The 24,899-nt window shown below is 39.2% G+C and overlaps 1 long non-coding RNA gene across 2 annotated transcripts; it reads left to right on the top strand.

Moving 5' to 3' along the window:
- The first annotated feature begins 20 nt into the window (after window positions 1-20).
- LOC132679113 (uncharacterized) lies at window positions 21-24,498 on the top strand. Of its 2 annotated transcripts, XR_009609972.3 has the most exons (5): window positions 21-601; window positions 2,277-2,471; window positions 8,217-8,273; window positions 16,540-23,910; window positions 24,097-24,498. It is a non-coding gene; the product is annotated as an uncharacterized LOC132679113 (long non-coding RNA). The 2 variants fall into 2 exon arrangements; XR_009609971.3 differs by lacking the exon at window positions 8,217-8,273.
- Window positions 24,499-24,899: the final 401 nt, after the last annotated feature.

The following is a 24,899-nucleotide window of genomic DNA, read 5'->3' as shown; positions in this document are numbered from 1 at the left end:
CCTCAGCGAGGGGCGGGCGAGGGGCGGGGGAGGGGCGGAGCGGACGGGCCACCGGCGAAGCCCTCCATTGGACGAACCGTGCTGAGGGATCCCTCTGGGAGCCAACCAAAGGCGCGAATCTGGAGCCGAAGAGGCAGGATCGCCAAGCGGACCCGTTTTGGAGGTCACAGCTCCTCTGGGCGCGGCTTAGTGGCGGAGCTTGCCGTGAGGGGAGGGTCTTCCACTTGTCGCCAGCGTGAACTCTGGTGCCCCGTGAGTGTTCGGAATGGACCCCCAAATCTGCCCCCGCCAGGTCGCACTCGACTCTGTTTCGACGACTTTTTTTGTATCACTTTCTCTTCCTTTTTGCCTTGGGGTCCCTTTGGTCCCTCCTTTTCTCTTCGCTCTCAGAAATCCGAGTTTCGCAGATGCTTAGCTCAGAGGAGAAAATTGTGTGCGGAATTAAGTCCTTCCTTCTGTTAGGCAGTTGGATGGGAGGGACCAAAAATCACTCGGTGTCCTGACAAGATTTGTTACAGTTGCTAAGATCGTCAGCTCTAATGCTTTGAGGGAGATAACTTCCTGCAAACCCAGAACTTTCGGATTTCTTCCGAGCTCGAAGGTAAGACCCCCTGGAGAATTTTTCTTTTAAACTTTTATGATACACCCGTAAAGATCTTAATTTTATTGCAGTTGTTATAAATGAACCTTGCTAAGAAAAATCCGTTAGCGATATTTATTGATGTTTGAAAGGCAAAAAAAATTTTTTTAACTGTGAAATAGTGGTTAGCATCCTGAGTGTTCCATGTTTTATAAGCGTGTGTTTTGATTTCTAGCTTAGAAGATAAGGAATTGGGGGAGATGAGGTACAGTAGTACAGTTGCAACCGAGGCGAGGAGTAAGATTTCAATTTCACTTTGAGGTTTCACAGGAGATTAACAAGTCAAAGGAACAGACGCAAAAATAAAAGTCAAATCAGGAAATGAGCAGTCGGAGAATATTCTTAAGTCTTAAAAGGAGCCCCAAGTTACCTGTAACTTTTTGGAAAACAGTTAAAAGTAACTTTCCAGGATTATCATTTCTTGTGACCATATGAAATTGGAATTTTTTGTTTTCCCTTTTTTGTTTGTTTAGAATACTTTGGAGTCAAAATTTAATAGTGGTCCTTTTTTTAGGTGCCTCAGATTTTTAAAATAATCAAAGTATTTACTTCCTTTAATACATATCAGTGAAAGAAAGTGAAAACTTAGTGGTTGCAATTGATTGTCAGCATTTGTATTCACGAAAAGGAACATTGGTGGAAAAGCAGACTAAGAGGATGCGGCTGGAAATCATCAGCTACTAACTAGCTTTGAGACCTCCATCACAATGCTTCATCTGTCAGAGCCTCTGTTTTAGCGGAATAAATTCAGTTATATGATCACTAAGGTCTCTTCCATGCTCTAAACTTCTGCCATATGCAAGAAGCTTTACAAAGTCACACTGAAACCATTACAATTAGAGTAGCTTCTTTTTTTTATTTAAAAAAAATTTTTTTTTAGTGTTTATTTATTATTGAGAGACAGAGCATGAGCATGGGAGGGGCAGAGACAGGAGAAGACACAGAATCCGAAGCAGGCTCCAGGCTCTGAGCTGTCAGCACAGAACCTGACACCGGGCTCGAACTCACAAACTGTGAGATCATGACCTGAAGTCAGATGCTTAACTGACTGAGCCACCCAGGCGCCCTAGAGTAGCTTCTTAATTGTTGACCTTCCAAGCGCATAAATGTGTCTCTTGTGTATGGTAACATGGTAATTGGAAACTTGTGCCATTTATTTTCTCATCTCCCACATAGAAGTCTAGGATGTCTAACTTTGTAAGGGCCCAGCTACAATGTACTCTCACCTTCAGGAATTTTTTTCTGCTTGCACTATATATAGTCTTTTATACTATTATGCACTCTTATCAGTCCTAACCTTAAATTTGCAGAGCCTGGGCAAATGTGGCTCAGAGGCTCACGTACCATGTGTCTAAACATTTAAGTTATAAATCAAGATAACAAACTATTATAAAAAAAATATTCTGGGGCACCTGGCTGACTCAGTGCAGCATGCAACTCTTGATCTCAGGGTTTTAAGTTCGAGCCCCGCATTGGGTGTAGAGATTATCTAAAAAATAAAATCTTAAAAAAAAATGTATTCTATTCTAATACATGATGTATCTACTGAAATAATGATCTGGAAGGCCAGGTTTAAATTTAGAACTCTCAGATTTCTAGCATTCTCAGATGCATCCCATTCTCTTCCCATTCCCAGCTTCTTCACTTACCACACCAGAGGAAACCTTGCACGTGTGCATTCAACATGTCCAAGATTATGTCCATATCCTTCACTTCCTGCAAATAGTGATGTCTAATCAGCACAGCTCTGTCTGCCCCCTGATCTGGGCACACATGGTCCCCTGATCTCATGGACTCCTTACACTTTGCAATTGGAGGAAGATCCTTCCAGGTAATTCAGTTTGCACTATTACTGTTATCAGGGTTCAATTAACTGTTTTCTTTCCTGTGTAATCAACCATTCTCTTTCAACTAGATCATTCCTTATAATATTAGGAGAGAATTCCCATCACTGTCACCAATTCCTGTTGGCTTAATCTCTGCTGCCTTGCTGAAACCATCCACTTTTCTCCATGCCCATTGTTGGCACCCTATTCAAAGTACTGCCCCCTTGCACCAGGATAACTACACTGACCTTTGTTGTGATTTCCCTATATTCTTGTTTTCTCAAATCTGTTCTCCATTCTACCCAGAATGCTCTTTTCAAAACCTAAATTTGGTAATGTCTCTTTCCTTGCTTCACACCTGCCAGTGGCTTCCATTGCTTTTAGGATAAAGAGCAAATCCTTAATGTGACCTACAAGACACATCATGATCTAGTACTTTCTTCTGTATCAAGGTAAAAGCTCTTTAGTTTCTAGAATGCACCATGCTATCTTTCAACCTAAGAATATCACATATGTTTCCACTGTGTGGAAAGCTTTTCTCCTTACCTGATGCTTCTGTGATGGTTTGGATAATGAGCATAATGGAGGCAGATATCATGAATACCTCCATTATTTCTAACCTGCATGACTTGATGGACAGTGGTAACATTCACTGAGCTAGGAAACATTGGAAAAGGGACAAGTTTGGACTACTTCCTGACCTTGGACCTGATGAACATGAGATGCTGGTGAGAAATCACTTCCTTTGGATCTCAACTTAAGCCAATTCTCACTTGTTTAGAAAGCCTACCTTTTCTTCCCCATCAAGACTAGATTCCTTGTTTGTTCCTGTTCTTTTTATCCCCATTTCTTCTGCTTTTCATTGTTGTTATCAACTCACTGATAATCTTTCCCACACCTTTTCATTCTCTCCTCTATAACAAGCTCTGTTGAAAACATACCCCATATACCCTGCTTCTCCATCTTGTTTGAAACCTTGAGGACATAGCCTGTACATTTGAAAGTTGTTTCTTCTCAGGGCGCCTGAGTGGCTCAGTCAGTTAAGTGTCCGACTCTTAATTTCAACTCAGGTCATGATCTCACATCAAGACTCCACACTGGTCTTGAGCCTGCTTAAGATTCTCTCTGTCCCTCTCACAGAATTTCAGGTTGTTAGTACTTTTCAAAGTCATGTCAAAATCCCTCCCTTCTATCAGATTTTGTGGTATGGCTGTATCATCCTTCACTGACTTCCTGGTCATTTTGCCACACTTAATGAAGATTTTGATATTTTGCTTATGTTCATGCCCTGTACCCTTCAGCCAACATTTTAACTGACCTCAGCGTCCACACTTATGAGCCATCCAATATTCTTGCCTCAGTGTTTCTTCTAGGACTTGCATTTCCATCCTGTTTCAGTCACAAAATAGCCCTTTCCTGATCCTTTTCATCACTCTTTCATCTCTGAAATCCTAAACTATAGTGTTTTAATATTCAGGTTCCTCATTCCTCTATACCATACCCTTCGCTTTGACCTCAGCAGTACTCCCAGACTCTAGATCTTTCTTTTTTACCTAATTATGATTGCCAAATAAAATATAGGACACCCAGTTAAATTTGGATTTCAGGTAAACAATGAATAAATTTTTAATACAAGTATCCCCCTACAGAATTTGGAATGTATTTATACTAAAAAGATCATCTTTTTTTAATTAAAAAAAAATTTTTTTAATGTTTATTTATTTTTGAGAGCTAGAGTGCAAGGGGAGGGGCAGAGAGAGAGGGAGACACAGAATCTGAAGCAAGCTCCAGGCCCTGAGCTTTCCACACAGAGCCCAACACAGGGCTTAAGCTCATGAACCATGAGATCATGACCTGAGCTGAAGTTAGATGTTTAACCCACTGAGCCATCCTGGTGCCCCTAATTTTTTTTCTTAATGTTTATTTATTTTTGAGAGAGAGAGATACAGAGTACGAGCAGGGGAGGGTCGAAGAGAGAGGGAGACACAAAATCTGAAGCAGGCTCCAGGCTCCACGCTGTCAGCACAGAGCCCAACACGGGACTCAAACCCATGAACTGTGTGATCATGAAATGAGCTGAAGTCAGATGCTTAACCGACTGAGCCACCCAGGCACCCCAAAAATAATCTTTATTTATCTGAAATTCAAGCTTAACTAGATGCCCCTTTTTAATTTTCTCAGTAAATCTGGAAGCCCTATAGTAATCCATCCTTTCTATACTTTCTTCACTCTCCAGCCTAGAGTCTATAGTATGTAATTGGTAGCATACGTTTACTAACACCTCAGTTCCTCACACTGTAATTCTCTTCCTCTCCATGCTGCTGGCAACGTCTATACCTGCTCTTCTGTAGCCGGCCTGAGCATTGTTCCCTCTTTTCCATTTAAATGTTTGGCATATGTCCCTGCTCTCGATCTCACTTTGCACACTTCTTTGTGATAGTATGCATCACAGTGTCTTCTGATAGCTCACAAATGCTGACAGTTCCCAACTTCCCACCTGCCTTAACCTTGTATCTGATTACTGACTCTTACCCAGATGCCAAGCGGACATTGCCACCAGTGTGGCCACAAATACCTCCGAGTTCATACCACCCATTCCCATCCTCCCCTGTGTCATTTCCTACATTCCTTACCATTCAAGCTACAAACTTGGGAATCTTTGACTTCTTTTTTCCCTCCTCCTCCACATTCAGTGGGTCACTGTCTCTAGCCAGTTCCTCTTCATTCTTGCTGCTGCTTCTTGCCTTCAGGCCTCAAGCCATCTTGGGTTTTGTCAATGATTTCCTTACGAACTGGTCTGTCTGCGTTCAGTGTTGCATCTTCTAAACTATGCTCCATGTTGCTACCAAATTGTATTTCTAAAATGTAAATCTGGAGGTGCCTGGGTGGCTCAGTTAATTAAATGTCCGACTCTTGATTTTGCCCCAGGTCATGATCTCATGGTTTGTGAGTTGGAACCCTGCGTTGGGCTCCATGCTGACAGTGCAGAGCCTGCTTGGGATTCTCTCCCTCCGTCTCTCTCTCTGCCCCTCCCCTGCTCATCCGCTCGCTCTCTCTCGCTCTCTCTCTCAAGAATAAGTAAATTAAAAAAAAAAAAAAAAAAAACCTTTAAAATGTAAACTCAATTATCCTTCAGTCTCTTCAGGAATTCCCTTTTGCATATGGAATAAAAGTCACTTTTTAGTATAGATATGAGCCATTCTTGATATATAACCCCACCACTATCTTTCTAACTCTCTTACAGCTTCCCTCTCTTTCATCTATTCTGAACTATGTGTAATTGCTAAAAGAGTTGCACTCCCTGTCGCCATGTGCATTCTGTTTCCTCTGCCTGGAATACAGTAATAAAGCTCTGCTTGCCCTTTCAGATTTAGTTTAAATATCTCCCTTGGCGGTGCTTCCTGACTGGTCAGTGAGAATTGAGCATCCCTTTGTGCCATCATCATTCTACATAGGATCATTGGTCTCTGCTTTTAGCCTGTGAGCTCCTCTTTGGCAGAGATAATGCAGTATTTATATTTGTGTGCATAGTATCTGGGATGGTCAGTGCTCAATAAATGTATATTGAAAAGACCTGTGTAAAGTGCAGGTTTGTGATCTTTATGGTAAGATGGGGACCTGGGGCTACAAACATGAATGCCAGATGGTCTTGGTGCATTCAAAAATAATAAAAATAAGGCAAGCTGAATGTTATCTAGTAAGAAGTGGGGAGGACTGTGGAAAACTAAGAATACTTGCCTTATCTACAAGGTACATTTGCTTCTCAGCTCTAACTGATTATTTCCGTATGGAAATGCAGTGGGCCTACTTGCTAGATATCTAGATTTTTTTAAAGTGAAATTTCCTAAGAAGCTGTGTGAGCCAAACAAAACTTATCAGGCGTGTAACCCAGTGTGACTTCTTATCTAGAAAAGAACAGCTTAGTTTGGGTAAGGTAGCTTTTGAGAGTTTCGTTTGTTAATCCACAACCCTACCTTTGTCAGTTGCTGAAATAGATGCTAAGTAAATGCATTTGGCCCTTGAATGACATAAATGTCAACTACATGGGTACACTTATGTGTGGATTTTTTTCAATAACCATAGTACAGTGCTACAAATATTTTCCTTATTAGTAACATTTTTTCTAGCTTACTTTATTATAAGATTACGGTATATAATATAAACAACATACCAAATATGTATTAATTTACTGGTATTGTTAAGGTTTCTAGTCAATAGTAGGCTACTAGTAGTTAAGTTTTTGGGGAGTCAAGGTTGTATGTGGATTTTTGACTGCACAGGTAACAGTTAGGACCTCTAGTCCCCGTATTGTTCAGGAGTCAACTTATACTCAGGTTTCCAGCCATAATGTTTGTTAGCAGAGCTTAGAGCTGCCTGCTGCACCTCTTAGAATCTGGTTTCTGTATACATGATGCCCTCCCAGTATTCCTGAGCTGAACTATATTTTCACTGTGCCAGTACACTATCCTCTGGCGTTGTCCTGACACCCTTGGCTAAAGGTCTTTGTGCTTTATAAAACCCCATATTAACCTTAAAGACATCTCTTCTACCAGTCTGGCTTGGACATCTCAAAGCCCTGCTTCTACCACATTGACCTGCTCATCTTTATGTGTCTTTCTGACTTGAGTTATTGCTTGTAAAGAGTGGTTCTGTGCTTTAAGAAAGCCTGACCTTTTCAGCTACCATGTTGTCAGTTCTAATTTAGTCTACGTCTAGTACAGGGGCCAGCAAATTTGTTTTCAAAGAGTCCAGTAATAAATATTTTAGGGTTTGCAGACCACATGGTCTTTGTAGCAAATATTGTTTGTTGCACAAAAACAGCCATAGATAGCATGTAAATGAATGGGTGTGATTATGTTTCAGTAAAACTATATAAAATTAGGAAGCAGGCTAGATTTGACTGCAAGAGATAGTTTGCTGACTGTTGTTTTAGGATTTTGATTTCTACCTTTATACCATGTGAAAAGATGGTTGAAGATCGCATGCCACACTCCACTCATGCTGCATTAGCCACACTAGCTTTCTCTCTTTTCCTTGATCATGCGCATTCCTATCTGAGACCCTTTGCCCAAGCTGTTTCCCCTGCCTGGAATGCTTCCTCCCTCCCACCCCCAACTCTCTATTCTTGCAGGTGTCCTAAAGGCTTTCTTTGACCATCCAATTGAAGGTGGCTCTCTTTTCATTATTCTCTATCACAGTATTCTCTCTGTTTCAGAGCACCTATCACAGTTTATAATTACTTTACAATTATTTCTTTACTTTTTATCATCTCCCTCAGTAAACAGTAAGCTCCATAGGACACAGATCATATCTTTTTTTTATTCATTCCAATTCACCGGTGTATCTGTAGAATCTAACAAATTGTCTTGTATACATTAAACACTCAACAAATGTTTATTGGCTATATCAGTATAGATAAATCAGTCAGTGAGTCAGTCTGAATTATGATTTGCCAATGTAATTGTTTTCACCAGAAAATGATAGAATAGTTCTATAGTAGTCTAAAGGTAAAACCACCAAAAAAAGTCAAAATTTTAGCTTTCTGATGAATCCAGTTATGTCCACATACGGGTTTCAGTCATAGTAATTGTTTCCTAATATATTTGTACATTCATGCACTGAAAATTCATACAACTAAAATGCCATTCTATATAACTTTTTTCCCAAAGGTACAGAATGGCTCCAGCTGAATAAGTAAAACAACACCAAGTTATAGCATGAGATTTTATGTGGCATTATATCTCCTACAGGGACGTTCAAGGCTATAAGAAAAACACTGATTATAATTCTGTCCTTTAGGAAGAAAGGTATGTTTAGATAATAGATGAAATAGTGACAGGAGTAAGAGGGTCAATTTTGATTCTTTGGTAGCTGTCTTCAGAATTATAGAGTTAAGCAACTAAGTAAATTTCAAAAAGAACTCTATTAAATTAGAACAAAACATAGTATCTAAGGCTACTTAGTCTCTTTGTATGTATCTGAAAACCTTTTGTTGTATTAGTGGAGTAAAAAACCTTTAGATCAACATTGCATCTATCCACACCTAACCTGTTAAAAGAACTATTGGACTTACCTTCAGAAAAGGAAACTTATGAAGCTGCATATATTACATTATTGCCCTTTCTACTGGCAAATAAGATTTCTATCAAGTTTGAAGTCCATGTATACATATATGGCAAGAACCCACTGAACCATAGATACATCATCAATTTCTTTGGTATACCGACACTGGGCTCTGTAATGATTATGTAAATCCTTTCCCTCACCCTAATTGTAATCACTGAACTTACGAAGTAGAAAAGAAGCTATTTGAGATCCCAGGGTTGAAGCATACTATATGTTGTAAATAGAAGTGTTTCATACAGAAATAAATAAGAGGCATTCAATTATTATGAGATACGAGAAAAAATTAAAGTACCCAAATAGCATTTATTAACCAAATAGTATCCAACATAAAATGTTTTTTAAAAAATAAAGGATCTAGGTGTGTGCCTGGGTGGCTCAGTTGGTTAAGTGTCTGACTTTGGATCAAGTCATGATCTCACGGTTCTTGGGTTCAAGCCCCATGTTGGGCTCTGTGCTGACAGCTGGAGCCTGATTTGGATTCTTTGTCTCCCTATCTCACTGCCCCACTTGTGCACGCGCGCTCTCTTTCTCTCTCAAAAATAAACATTAATTTTTTTTTTTTATAAAAAATTAAAAGAAAGGATCTGGGGCACCTGGGTGGCTCAGTCAGTTAAGCATCCAACTTTGGCTGAGGTCATGATCTCACAGTTCATGGGTTCAAGCCCTGCATCAGGCTCTGAGCTGACAGCTCAGGGCCTGGAGCCTGCTTTGGATTCTGTGTCTCCCTCTCTATCTGCCCCTCTTCTGCTTGCATGCTCTGTCTCTCTCTCTCAAAAAACAAAAAAAAATAAATAAATAACTAAATAAAAGATGGGGGCGCCCGGCTGGCTCAGTCAGTGGAACATGTGACTCTTGATCTTAGAGTTGTAAGTTCAAGCCCCACTTTGGGTATAGAGATTGCTTAAAAAACAAATAAATAAATAATTTAAAAAATAAAAGATGAATTTGGGACACTGGAAGAGGATTATCTGTTAAATTCAGCAGCCACTTTCAGTTCAGTTGGATATTTCCAAAACTTTTCGGATTTATCATGCAGCTCCTTCTCACAATATTTTACAGGTTCCTCTTCTTCTCAAGCATTAAATAGTAGAGGCGCTGAAATTTCAATTCAAGGACCCTTTTTTCCCTCTCACGTTATTTTTCCTGGCCAATCTCAAACATGCCATAACTTTAACAAATTAGTTTTATAGTTACAGCTCCCCAATGGACATCTCTAGACCTGACTGTTCCTGTGTGTTTATGACCTATCTAATCAGCATCTTCCATGGATATGTCAAAAACACCTCAAACTCAACATTTCTGTGGCAGAGATGGCTAGTATTTGTTTGCCCCCTTCTTCCTTACTACCGGAACCTTTATTTCATTTAGTTTGCAATGTGCCTAGGTTAACAAGAAAAAATAGCCTTCCCAACCTCCCTTCCTCTTGGAGATGGCAATAATATGGTGGATGTCTTTGGGTGAGGTTTTCAGGAAGGCCTTTTAAGGGTGGGAAGAGACACTTAGCCTATTTTCCCTTTCCCCTTTCTCTCCTGCCTGGAACTTGGATAAAGGGAAAAAAAAAGGGCAGTAAATGGTCAAGATTGAAAGCTTCCAATCCATATATTTTTTTATTCAACATTTTAGATGAGTTGAATTCTCACCTCTCAACCTGTAGTATCATTTTCCAACAAATATAAGCCAACAACTTGCTCAACCACAATCTTCTTTCCAGTTTGAATATGCACTCAAGTTCAGCAGAAAGAGAGCAAAGTAGAGGAAAGTGAAGTTGAAAAGTGTAAGTGAGGGAGTAGCCCACTGTTTAAAGGCTTCATTGAAGAGCCAAAAGGAACCACAAAGCAGAAAGAAGGTATAAAGAGTAAAAGGGGCCAATAAAGTAAATAGAAACCATCTATAAATATGTCTCTTCTGGAGTTAATTTTGCTGCCAGAATTTTAATATGGGAGGACATCAGATCATTTTAGAAAAGGATAGGAAGCCTATAAAATGTATGACAGGAACCTTATTCAATGTTGTAAAGCTCTTAAAAGCATGTTTTGTCGTTCCACTCAATTCTCTGGGAAGAAGGAACTATTTTAGTTGATGACTGGTGGGTAGAGGGTAAAATATAACCATGAAACCTAGGTATGGCAAAGAGGTGTAAAGAAAAATGATAAACTCATAGAATATCTGGATTGAAAAACCAATCCTATACCCAGTTTGTGAATTTTCTTTACTACATACCCTTTCCTTTCTTTTCGAACAGGAAAACTTCACCTCCAGAATAATTGTTCTCTGCTTTGTAGCTTTAGCCACACTATCTGACCATTACTATGGGTAGAAGGATAATATTTACTGAGTGCCTCATGTAAGCCTCATATTTGTGGACATTTCACTTTATCCCGTGCTTTCAAAAAAGTTTTCCAAGGCAATTTTCAAAACTGAGCTCGAATGGCACATTCATTCTGACTCTAAAGCAGTTTTCTTTCTAATGTGTCCTGTCTTGCAGGGGAGAGCAGAACTTTAAAGCATCAAAAAAAAAAAATTGTTTTTAATTTTATTTATTTTGAGGGGCAGGGGGTGGGGAAAGAGGATCCAAAGCAGCCTCTGTCCTGACAGCAAAGAGCCCCATGAATTCAGGAACTGTGAGATAATGACCTGACCAAAGTCAGCCACCTAACTGACTGAGCCACCTACGTGCTCCTAAAGCATCAGATTTTAAATTCAAACATTTACCAGACCTTTTTAGAAGTTTCAGTTAATTAAATTCCTATATTCTGAAAATGGGCATTCAAAAAAGGTACCATGTTTCTTAGGGCACTGGTGCTTTTTTATCTCCCAGAAAAGAATAGGCCAGCATTACTACTAGGGGAAGGAGTGAGAGTGGGAGAAAGTAGGAAAGACCAACAGACCTATGGAAACAGTGGCCTCAGCTTTTATTTTATTTATTTATTTACTTATTTACTTATTTATTTATTTATTAATGTTTGTTTATTTTTGAGAGAGAGAGACACACACACACACACACAGAGCATGAGCAGGGGATGAGTCAGAGAGAGAAGGAGACATAGAATCTGAAGCAGTCTCCAGGCTCCGAACTGTCAGCACAGAGCCTGACATGGGTCTCGAACTCACAAACCATGGGATCATGACCTGATCTGAAGTCAGATGCTTAACTGACTCAGTACCCAGGCACCCCTGGCTCCAGCTTTTAGAGAAAATTTATAATTCAGTTGCCCAGAGAAAGTCTGGGTAACCTGAACGTCGTGAAACAAGTCTAACAGATTCCAAGGGGCAAGAGGGATGACCCACAGTTAGAAGACAACAGTTTTGTGCAAACACTGCCCCTAGAACCAGGGCATTATGAAGCTATGACTGTCACAAAGTTATCATTTCATTATTTTAGCTTTACAGATTTTACTTTGAAAAGCTTTTTTGTATAATTTGTACAGAGCCATGAAGTAACATGTATCTTGCCTTAGATTCAAGTGCTGGCTCTTGATTCTCATCAGATGAATAACTATCTCTATACCATTTGATTCAAAAATAGATGTATAATTAAACAGCTATACTAAAGAACCATCAAATAAATAACCACTTTTTAAGTTAACTTTTAAATCTAACTCAAGCTGTATTGTAATTCCTATTTTTTTTTTTTTTTAAGAACTGATTTTTAAGTAATCTCCACACCCAACATTGGACTCAAACTCATAATGCTTACATCAAGTCTCCCGCTCCACTGACTGAACCGGTCAGGCACCCCTGTAATTCCTATTCTTAGGATTTTAATGTTGGTCTTTTCTCTATATTCGATTTTAATGCCTAAAAAATACTAAGTTCTACACTATTGTCACTGGGAGTTTTAACATCTATTAGTGAAGAGGATGGGAAAAAAAGGTACAAATCTGGTACCTGGAAACCTTGAATACCAAGGCACAAAGCCTCGGGTCAAAGTTTGCCATATCCATCCTTGCCAACAGAGATGAACAAGTCCAACGGCCAAAGTGGATAAACTTTCTTTTTGTAAAGTTATTGTAACTTGGGTGGAATTTGTCTTGAAGTCTTAATCTTGCCATTTGAGTTCACAAATACTAGCAGTGTGCCTGGCTCATCACTTTGATACAGGTCACAAGCGTGGGGAGTATAGATGTTGAGTCTCTTCTTCACCGTGAACTGTCAGCACATAGGCATAGCTATTAGAGGCACAAAAGGTCTAAATACCAAGGGAAGTGCTTCAATGATTATCATAGGAAAATAAGCCTAAAGTAATGCAGCATCAATATAACTACAGGTATACAGTCATAATGTGTAGTGCTTATAAATCAATAAATAACTTAGTTTGGGGATTAAATACTATTTCTGATACTCCAGGTAGAGGCATTAAACAGAAAAATATAAATACATTAGTGGCAAATGATACAGATTTTTTAAAGATGCGGAGGACATCATTATTTTTATTTCTATTGGGATACTAATAATGCCAATTACCACTGTATAGATAATTGAAAATACAAATCATATTTATCTCAACTCACATTAACTCTTCTGCCTCCCAGGATAATCTCTCATGTTTATGATGAGAGATTTTAGTAATTAAAAATTTTTTTTCTAAGTTTTTTAACATTTATTTTTGAGAGACAGAGATAGAGCACAAGCAGGGGAGGAGCAGAGAGAGAGAGGGAGACACAGAATCCAAAGCAGGCTCCAGCCTCCAAGCTGTCAGCACAGAGCCTGATGCAGGGCTCGAACTCATGGACCCCAAGATCATGACCTGAGCTGCAGTTGGCCGTTTAACCAACAGAGCCACCCAGGGACCCCCAAAACTTTTTTGCGATTCAGTGATGTTATTACTTTCTACAGTTTCTTTATTCCTTGATATACTACGACTTATGCTAGAGGTGCTTGCTTTTCTTACTACCTATTATGAATTCCCCTTTTCAGTTTATTTTCAACTAATTATTAGATAGCCTGCTTTTTATTGTCCATATGCATTAAGTAGTTAGCAGGTACTTGTTTTTTTCTGTTTTTGTTTAAGTAATCTCTATACCCAACATGAGGCTCAAACTCACAACCCAAGATCAAGAGTCGCCAGGTGCCCCAAGTTAGCAAACATCCACTTGGTACCCAACAGTAGGCTAAGTTCTGGGAATATAGCAGTAGGCAAGGCAGACATGGTCCCTGTCCTCATGGAGCAAACCTTACTATCTAGTCACAAGATCTGTTTCCAATAAGCCTTTCGTTGATGCTTAATTATTCAAGACTCTTCTCTCATTTCTTACTTATTTATTCATACAACAAACAGTAGTGAGTATCTGTATGGACCCAGGACACCATGACGATATAATTGAGAAAACAGACATAACCTAAATTATAGCACTGTCGTTAAAGTAATGCAGTGGTAGCATGAAGTGTATACATTGAAAATAGAAAAGGCAGATCAACAGCTCTGGATGGAAAAGAGAATATTCAAGCAGAATTAAAGATTAGTAAGCAGAGAAGACGGAGAAGGACTCTTGAGGCTGAGGAACGAGCATTTGGAAAAAGATAAGGAATGACATGTTCAATATGCTATTCTCTGTAAGAACTTCATTGTAGTTAAGTATAAAGGACACAAAGTGCCATAAAAGGAGAGGAGTCTCTCAAATGAGCTAGAGCCAGATTGTGAAAGGTTTTGCTCACGACTGCCTTGGCATGTTGGAGTCATTGAACACATCTTATTAACTTAAGGGCTTAAATGAGGAAGAATGAAAAATGTTCATGTAACTGTGTTTCACTTCCTTCTAATTGCTCATGGGTTTCACCAGGTGCTTCTTCCTGACTTTAACTGAATAGTTCTGCTTGCCATACAAGACTCGTTTGCATTTTAACTATCACGTAATACTTAAACACTATTGCAGTTATCACAGCTTTCTCACAAACCAAGTAATAATAGGCACAATTTGAAATTTGAAATTTGAAATTAGATTTACTTTTGTTCTCACTAATAAATTGTTTGACTTTAAAATGATACATTCATTTCACACAACTAATCTCTTCATTTAGCATGCAAATACTTTGAAAGTAAAATCATTAAATACTTTGATGTTGGTTATAAAACAATACTCAGGTAGCTTCTTCCTGCTATTTCTCTATTTTTTTTTAAGTTAAAAGTCTATTTTGAAGAGATTTTTGCCACACATATAAATGCCAAAGCAGGGGAAAATGGTTTAAAATACCGTTAAACTAGGGGCGCCTGGGTGGCTCCATCGGCTAAGCAACTGACTTCTGCTCAGGTCATGATCTCACAGTTCGTGGGTTCGTGCCCCGTGTCAGGCTCTATGCTGACAGCTCAGAGCCTGGACCCTGCTTCGGATTCTGTGTCTCCCTCTCTCTCTGCCCCTCCCCCTCCTCGTGCTCTGTCTCTCTTGTCTCTCAAAAATAAATAAACGTTTAAAAGAAATTTTTTTTAAAAAATAAAATACTGTTTAAATAAAGGCAATGAAGCTTAAACCAATGGTTATTCTTATGGGAGGCACCAAGTCAATACTTATCCCATTCTTGAGAAGAAATATCTGAATGCAGGATGTTTGTGGTTTTAAAGTAAGTCTTTCCTTAAGTTCAGGAAACATATATTAAGTACTTACTCTATGCCAAACTTGATTTTAGTCACTAAAAATATAAATATGAGTAAAACATGCTTCCTGCTCTCAATGGACTTGTCATCTACTGAAATGTTAAGTTGAACCATATGAAATTGCTTTTTTTAGGTCAAAAATGGTCAAATACCAGTTCAGCCTAACATGTATATGTAAACAGATTTTCCATGATAGAGATAGGAACGAGGTACTACACACACTGAGAGAGTGCTTCATGCTGCCTAGAGCATTCAGTGAAAGCTTCCCAAAGGAGATGACATTTGAGCTGAGTTTTAGAAAATGATTGGGAGTTCACTGTGTGTTTACAGGAAGCGAAGAGAATGAGGGCATTCCAGAAATAGGAAACAGCATGTGCAGAGTTGTTGAAGCGAGAATGAGCCTAGCGCATGTGGGAAATTGCACATAGTTCAGACTGGTTGCAATGCCAGATATGTTGGGGGTGACAGGAGACGAGGCAGGTGAAGTAAGCAGAGGGCAGATGGTGGAAGGTTGGATGTTTTAAGCCAAAGAGCTTGATTTTATCCTTGAAATTGGTGAGATGTCTGTAATCTAGGGAGTGTGCAAGGCAATCTGTCAGGAGTCAGAAAGAAAATATTACTAGTTATATGTATATATTTTTAAGTTTACTTATTTATTTTGAGAGAAACAGAAACAGCAGGAGCAGGGGAGGGCAGAGAGAGGGAGAGAGAGAGAAGCCCAAGCAGGCTCCATCATGCCAGCACAGAGCCCAACATGGGGTGTGAACTCCTGAAACCGTGAGATTGTGACCTGAACCAAAACCAAGAGTCAGACACGCAACCAGCTGAGCCACCCAGGTGCCTCTACTTCATGTATATTTACCTTTGCCTTATCTTTTTCAAATTTCCAATTAAATAGGGGTTATAGGGGGCGCCTGGGTGGCTCAGTTGATTAAGCATCTGACTCTCGGTTTCAGCTCAAGTCATGATCTCAGTTCGTGAGTTTAAGGCCCACATCAGGCTCTGTGCTGACAGCATGGAGCCTTTTTGTGATTTTCTCTCTCTCTCCCTCTCTCTCTGCCCCTCCACTGCTCTCTCTCTCAAAATAGTAAATAAATAAACTTAAAAAAATAGGGGTTATAATGTATATAATTCTTAATGCAGTACTGGATGTGAATAGTGTATAAATAAATGTACATGTATTATGGTGTGTTACAGACTGAATTGTGTTCCCCAAAATTCATGTTGAAGTTCTAACCCCTAGTATCTCAGAATATGACTTTGTTTGAAAATAGGGTACTTGCAGATATAATTAGTTAAGATCACACCAGAGTAGTGTGGGCCTCTAATCCAGTATAACTGGTGTCCTTATAAAATAGATCACGCCACATGAAGATGGAGGCAGATGTTGGACTGATGCTTCTACAAGCCAGAGAACTCCAAGGTGGCCAGCATATCATCAGAAGCTATGGGAGAGGCATGAAACAGATCTTTCCCTCACTGCCCTCAGAAGGAACAGGTGGTGCTGACACCTTGATCTCGGATTCTAGCCTCCAAAACTGTGAGACAATTTTCTCTTGTTTAAGCCATCTAGTTTATGGTACTTTGTTATGGTGGCCTTTGAAACTAATACATGGTGCATGGTCGAAAAGTTTGGAGACCCCAGTTAGAGAATGAGAGCCATGGAAGAATTGGTATATGTTTAAGAGTCCAAACTATATATGTCCTGTCTTTATTCATTTTCTATATTTAATAACTTATTTTAGGGCACCTAGGTGGCTCAGTTGGTTAAGCATCTGACTTCATTCATGTCATCATCTCACAGCTCATGAGTTTGAGCCCTGCATTAGACTGTGTGCTGACAGCTCAAAGCCTGGAGCCTGCTTCTGATTCTGTATCTCTGTCTCTCTCTGCCCCTTTCCCCGCTCAAGTTGTGTGTCTCTCTCTCAAAAATAAATAAACATTAAAAAAAAAAAACTGTAAAAAGTAAATAACTAAATTGAAGAGATTTCTTAGCTTATCAGTACTTCTATTAAAGGCACTATAGTAGAAAACAATGTGTTCATCTTTGTGTTTGGTGTAGTTTATGTTAAAGGAAGGAGGAATTAGGAAATACTTGACTTAGTATACTTTAGTTCAAAACAGGCCAGTTTTAGGGAAAAAACTTATATTTAAGAACCCCATTAGGCAGAAGTGGAGCCAAAATCAGAAATAGGGTCCTACCAACAGAGGGCATACCTGTGAACAGTCTGAGAGTTTATCATCAGTGCTGAGAGGACTGTAGGCAAAGCATATATTATTCTAGCTGTGTAATTTTCAAGTGCTAAAGACAACCTGTCCTTTTTATACAAGTTATACATTAGTCATGTGTGTGAGATTCCAAAATAGTATGATTGAGACAGTTTTCAAGGACAGGGGTAACACCTTAAACTCAAATGTATCTCTTTAGAACCTGTGTGTGGGTCAGCAAAATCTGGAAGTCAGCAGTACATTAATTAAATAGCATATTATTTAATAGTAACTAATCTATTAATATAAAACCCAGGTTAGTAGATATTAATTAATATATTAGCTAATTATTATGTTTCTATAGTAATACAAAATGTATTTACACATTAATGAATTTAACATATATATAAATATTTTGTTATTTTAGGTCTTTGTTGGCCATGGAATATTTGATCATTTTTGGCCTTATTTATGCAAGTCAGTGAAAACATTTTGAAGTCCTACTTTTTAAAAATTTCAAGTGTATTTATAATAGCTGTGCCATCCTTTAGACTTTTTAAAGTAATAGAATCATTTCTTCAAATAAACTCTTGTGTGGAAGCCCAGTATGCTCATAACTGCATTAGCAGTATACCCATTATAGAGGACTGGCCATTTGTAGAAATATATCCTCATGTTTTAAATCTTGTTTCTTATATCTAGTCTGGAAATTCTGTACTTTGTGGATATATTTTCTATATTCACTATAATTTAACAGAATGAAAAAGAAATTATATAGAAGAGGATAATAAATATGCTACTGACCTATGATCATAGAACCTGTGCTTGGAGTTGCTATCCAGTAGTGGAACTAGATTTGTAAGAATACATCCATCATCTCTAGTTTGGACCCCTTTGTAACCAGCACTGCAGTCTGTGACCTATAGCTACTTGGTCCAGAATATAATGTCTACTATCCCTAGAAACACATTTCTCATTAAGGAACTTCCTTTTTGTGCTTCCACTACTGTTCTTTTAACAGTTTCTGTTTTTGCTCTATTCAGCTACACCTTTGCCACCTTTGGACTCAAAAACCTGTTTGTCCAGTTCAATAAATGTGTTTTTTTTTTCTCTCTCTCTCTCATTCATGACTTATATTATTGTAAGCTCATAAATATTTGGAACTGTATATACTTTTTGTATGTTTAGATTGTTATAAAAACTGGTACCATATGGAGAAGTTGGGCATTAGCAGTGGAGTCTTTCAGAATTAAGAGTTTTTGCCTTCATGGTATTTATCACATGGCTATTTTTAAAGAACAAAATAAGTCAGGTAGCCAATCTGACTGCCAGTAAATTGCAATTCAGACTTTTCCACTTTTGTCTAAAATGTACATATAAAAAGATAGAAACGGGGTATAATTTGATCATCAGTGAATCTTTTCAATAAAAATATACCCAGAGTCTTTATTCTTTTTTTGTTGTTGTTATTGAAGTATAATCAACATACAGTGTTACATTAGTCTCAGGTATACACTATGATTCCACAGTTCTATACATTACAGCCCAGAGTCTTATATCAAATAATGTTTATTGAGACCCTACCATGTGCTCATTATGCTAAGCCTTGGGAGGTGGACAGCAAGAAGTCAGATTCAGTATACAGTGGCAAATTAAATGAACATGATCCTGGCCTCATGGCATAGATATATTACAAATACACATATATACACACAGACAAAAATATACTAATATAATAAGTATAATATAATACTCTGATACAAGTTCCGAAGGAAATAAACAGAGTTCTTCAATGGGAGTAAAAGAAGTTACTTTAAATAAAACAGTCAAAACAGGAATGTGAAGTGAAAAGAAAGCATTCTAAGCAGAAAATAGCTTGTGCAAAGGCCTTGAGGCCCACTAAAGTACTGGGCTTATTCAAGGAACAAGACCTTAAGTTCCATGAGGAAAAGATATTTTTCTTTTGTCTAAAACAACATATGTTATGTAACAATCACTAAAGAAATATTTGTGTACAACTGAATGAATATCTGTATACCTTGGATTTAGTGAGTACAAGTTGAGGTTGAAGAGGTAGGCAAAGATCAGCTATGCCAAGCCTTGTTAAAAATTGAGGGACCTAATTCACATTTTATAAAGGTCACTCACAACTGTGAGAGGAACTGTTTGGTAGAAGAAGGGAAACCCAGGTTCATGATGCAGTGGAGGTAGAGACAGTGGACCAAAGAAATCAGTAAACAACTATGTTAGAGCCAAGGTCAATGGGTTTAACTTCCTGCCCACTTCAGCAGCTTAGCAAAGTGATTGTGTCCAATATAGATCTTTATACCCCTGGAACTCCCATAGCCCTTCAACCCCCAGACCAAGCCTGGAAAGAAATTAACCTTTAGCTGAGAGTTTAATCAAGCCCTTAAAGAAAGTAATTTCAGAGTTTCTCCTGAGTCTTTGTGTAATTAAGGGAATGACCATCTTAAATGAAGTCACAAGGACGATCAAGAATATAGATTATTTTATAACTGCCTTGGTTTATGCCCAATGAGTATTTCTTTTGAAGAGATTTTACCACACATACAGAAGTAAAAGCAAGGTACAATCATTTTTGAAATAGTGCTAAGCTAGGGGCCCCTGGGTGTGTCAGTCGGTTAAGTGTCTGACTCTTGGTTTTGGGTCAGGTTATGATCTCACCATTTGTGATTTCGAGCCCCACATTGGGCTCTGCGCTGAATGTGCAGAGTCTGCTTAGAGTTTCTCTGCCCCTCCCTTTCTCTCCCTCTCTCTCAAAAAATAAATAAACATAAGAAAGTTTAAAAAATAGTGCTAAACTAAATAAAGCCATGATACTAAACTAATGGTTATTCTTAGAAAAGGCTTGCCTCTCTCACACTTCCTGTGGCAATGTTGCAAGGAAATAGTTGTTTTCATGGAGACTCTACCTGTTGTTCTAGTCAATGGCCAATAGAATTGTGCCTAGGGACTCGCAGAGAAGTGTCTGGGATGCTAAGGAGCAATTGCTTGGTGGGTAACTTAGAAGGACATTAAGACAAAGCCTCTTTTCCCCCAACATATACTAAAAATAACCTTGACCAGAGCTGTGAGACTGACAGTTGTTTTATAACATTGATTAGCACATAGGTTCTCAGTGAATCAGGATTTGCTACCTCACAGGGTTAAGTAGCCTGTTTCACTTTTGTATTGATCTAGTCATTAGAGTTACTTCTTTCATTGAGCCAAGGCTTTTCCACCTTTATTCCCACCTGTTGTATATAGTTTTACTCTCTCGATCTCTAGCAAATAAGGCTGATCACTTTTGTTGGAATTTTAAGATTTAATTTATTTTGGAACGGCTGCCTGGGCTACTTTTAATCCTCTAGTATATTGCAAGAGAAAATGAATCAGTGGCAAGAATTAAGCTTACAAGATGCAGAGGACAAAGTGCCGCCTGTGAAGGTAAATTTTGTCTTAAGATTTGCCAGTCCCTGCAGCCCTTTTAATGAGGCAACTCAGTCTACATCTGTCTAGCCAAAATAAGTAAAAAACAGATCATTGCCCTATTCCCTTCCCCTCCTCCATTCCTAAGCCACTTACATAACTGGTAGAAAATTACCAAGATCCCCCATTGAGTTGTAAGGTACCATCCTTCCACGGCCTTGACTTTGGCTGTCCCTTTCGCTGCACTCTCCCTCTGTGTATTCTATTCGGTCTCCTGCCCTCCTTCTTCAGCAGCTATTCCTCCACCTGTTTTGCCTCTTCCAGAAATGTAACCTTTGTGCCATACTTGTCATCTTGTAGTTTAACCCCTTTTTAAGAAAAAAATTCCTTTATCTTCATTGTATCTGGGCCTCTTGGAGAAGAGAGAAATACGCACTGTCCATCAGTCAGTTTGTACCAGAAACAGTAATACAACATGTATAGTCAACTGTACAAACATGTTAAGTTTGGAAAACAGGGAAAAGTAAACATCTATAATCATACCATACTAACACAAATCCATTCATCTGTTTATTTATACGCTTATTCATTCATTCAAGTCACCAGATATTTACTGACTACCTATTATGGTAGTAACTGCCATGCCTTGTAGGGAATTATGTTCTGGTAAGGGAACTGTAGCTAAGTAGAAACAACCACTAAAATACCACTGTTTCGGTATATTTTTATTGGATCTTAATCTTACAGTTTTTCTAATACATTGCAATTATACAGTCTATACAGTCTTGCATGCTTTATTCTACTTTTTAACTTACAGCACATGACAAGAGAGGGGCAAAACTATTTATTCAATATTTTTGCCTGTCAGGAATAAGATCCTATTATTTTTTTTTTAATGTTTATTTATTTTTGAGGCAGAGACAGAGCATAAGTGGGGGAGGGACAGAGAGAGAGAGAGGGAGACACAGAATCCGAAGCAGGCTCCAAGCTCTGAGCTATCAGCACAGAGCCTGATGCGGGGCTTGAACTCACAAACCGTCAGATCATGACCTGAGCCGAAGTCAGTTGCTCAACTGACTGAGCCACCCAGGCACCCCAAGATCCTATTATTTTTAACCTGAGTCTGCAGTTCATATAGCAGGCCCTGCTCCTGATCTGCTTCACAGAGCCTATCTCTAGCTATACTGTTTGTCCACCTTATAACTGGGTGAGCTTTGGGTAGATAGGTACTTCTCACTGCCCAGCAGTCTTCAATAAGGGTGCCAGTTGAGCTCACTCTTATTTAATTGGAGGCTGGGGCAGAATAGGCATCAGTCTGTGAAGAGGATCAGCCCTGGGCCAGCTATTTCAGTTCCTTACAGATCAGCGTGCGTGCGGATGATAGAGGTCTCACGACTTGAGCCATAAGACAGTGATCCTGTGGATGTTTTCTCATCTCTTGACTCAACTCTTCTTCCTTTATTCCTTCATTCCTCCTTCCTTCCTTCCTTTCTTCCTTCCTTCCTTCCTTCCTTCCACAGTCTTATTCTTTTACCTCTTCTCCTCCCAGATTTTCACAAAAGACTACTTGTTTTTTTTCTGGAATGCCACCTCTCCACATGGAAAAAGTGAAGGCCTAGTTCATTTGATTTCTTCTTGTAGTTTTACTCTCAGGAATAGAGAAGGGGGAGGGAATAGGGCAATGATCTGTTTTTCACTTTTTTTGGCTAGATAGCTACAGATTCAGTTACCTCATTAAAAAGGCGGCAGTGACTGGCAAATCTTAAGACAAAACTTACCTTCACGTGGGGCACTTTGTCCTCTGCATCTTATAAGTTTAATTCTAGCCACTGCTTCATTTTCTCTTGCAGTATATTAGTCTTACAAATTTCATAGCCTCAGGTGTCCATTTGGGGTCTGTAGCTTTAGCCCTTGCCTGGTTTCTGCTCTCTTTGTAGTTAGAATCATATTTTAATATAACTAAGTCATACCCTATTATTTTTTTTTTTTTACAATTCAGTGGTTTTTAGCATATTCACAAAGTTGTGCGACCATCACCACAATCTAATTTAAGAACTTTTTCATCACCTCAGTAAGAAACCACACATCCATTAGCTGTCACTCTTCATTTCCCTTACTCTTCTGCCAGCCCTAATTAACCACTCGTCTATTTTCTGTCTCTGTAATCTGTCATTTCTTCTGTTGGTAGAGAGGATAAGTGCAGATGGGGAGAAAGGTGAGCTCTGGTTCAGAAGTGAGCTTCTGCTTCTGATTTCTGCTTATCTGCCATCCCCCAAACTTGAAGTTAAATAAAACTCCTTGCCTCTTTGAAGATGTTCTTCCAAAGATTTCCATCTGATCTCCAAAAGATAATTATACATAATATCTGTAAACATAAATATATTCCTAAATGTACTCTTATTTCATAAGTTTGATCTTTTTTCTTGTGAATGAGTGATCCTAGTGCACACACATGCACACACACTCACCTGGCCCCTATATTTCAAAGCCTTCTTCAAAGCCAGACAAAGCCAGACAATGAAGGGCATCATGCCTCAAACACTGTCCCCTAATTTCCTGATTCCTAGGTTTTCCAAATCAGGCTGCCATACTTATATCTTGGTGATTTTTAGATATCTCACAATACTAAGTAACAGTAAAGAGTGGGAGTCAGTAGAATGAACCATGGGGAATGACTTGGGGGAAACACCCCTCTCTGCTGTGTATACAATTAGAATTGACCAGGGAGAGACAAAGAGGGGTGGCAGGGCAGTATGAGAAGGCTCTTTAGCAGTTATCTTTTCCAGCTAGAGCATCTTGGCCTACCTAGCATCCCCACCCCTCCAGAGTGGTCCTTTGTGATGTCTAAGCTCCCCTTAACCACCATTGGCTGCAGTGAGTGCCCTGCTGACTAAACAGAGCAGAAGGGGTGTGACTCCCCATTGTTCTGGGAGAGGTATATATACAGAGGACAAACTCCTGGGGTTAGACAACTGAGAGGCTGCAAGATGGCAAAAGTGGTGAAGAAATCATGGAAACCACAAACCACAAGCACCAAGCGGTGGAAGAAGAGGAAGACCACCTCTCAACCCAGATCAAGAGGCATTAGCAAGGTCAGATGACCCTACCCAAGCTTCTCTTCCTTTTCCCCATTTATGTTCCCCCCACCCCACCAGTCCCCTCCCCAGATAATCCTGCCTCTGCCTGGCACAAACCTCCTCCTTAGCTCTCCACTTTCCACCCAGCCCCCATTCCCTTGTCCCAACCCAGTCTCTGGGCTCACCTTGTTGCCTTACCAGGTGCTAAAGACACACAAGAAGATGAAAAGATCACTTCACATGAGTTTAAGAAAAAAATACTCTCCTAAAGTTATAACTACTTCAAGAAGAAAGAAGAGAGCAAGGAGGGCCAATTAATTTCACCCATAGACTGAGCCAAAAGCAGCCAGGCCAGACCCAACGGACTCTATAGAACTACACCATTCCAAGACAAGACCGGTGCAAACACTACATACAGAGCAAGCTTCAGAGACCTCAGACGGTCTGCCTCTAGAGTCCTGGCTGCGGAGAAGTGGCCAACTGCGTAGAGACTGATACAGATGCTAATATGAAACATGGAACACAAATGGAGGTGATTAAAATAAAACCAATAGGGTGTAAGAAGCCCCTCCAAAAAATAAAATCAGGCATTCTGCGTAGAAATGAATCGTGTTGCATTACTGCTTAAGATTGTTCCTCAGAATAAGAGAGTGAAATGACAGAGAGGTTTAGCATCTTTGTTGTAAACCAAGCTCTTGGCCCCCTGATGTCTGCCTGAGGAGAAAATGTACATACAGCTTACCAGGGATGGAAAAATGCCCTTTACACCAGAGTCTCTATCCATGGCAGATGAGTTTAACAACTTCCTTAATTCCTTCCTTCACCTATATATGGGTGAAAATCAGCAGAACATAGCAAATGCCCATGCTCACTCTAATAGACTTAAAGGCAAGGGGGACCAAAAAAAAAAAGGAAAAAGCAAAGATGTCCCTAGGAGTCTCTAACGTTGTCAGTCATGATTCACAACTGAACTGCTCAGGTCACTTGGGAATAATTTAGTTGGA

This window comes from Panthera onca, chromosome A2, assembly GCF_046562875.1.
Source record: "Panthera onca isolate mPanOnc1 chromosome A2, mPanOnc1 haplotype 2, whole genome shotgun sequence".
Classification (NCBI taxonomy): Eukaryota; Metazoa; Chordata; class Mammalia; order Carnivora; family Felidae; genus Panthera; species Panthera onca.
The sequence above is the reverse complement of the archived record's forward strand: the minus strand, read 5'-3'. Positions and strand labels throughout refer to the sequence as shown.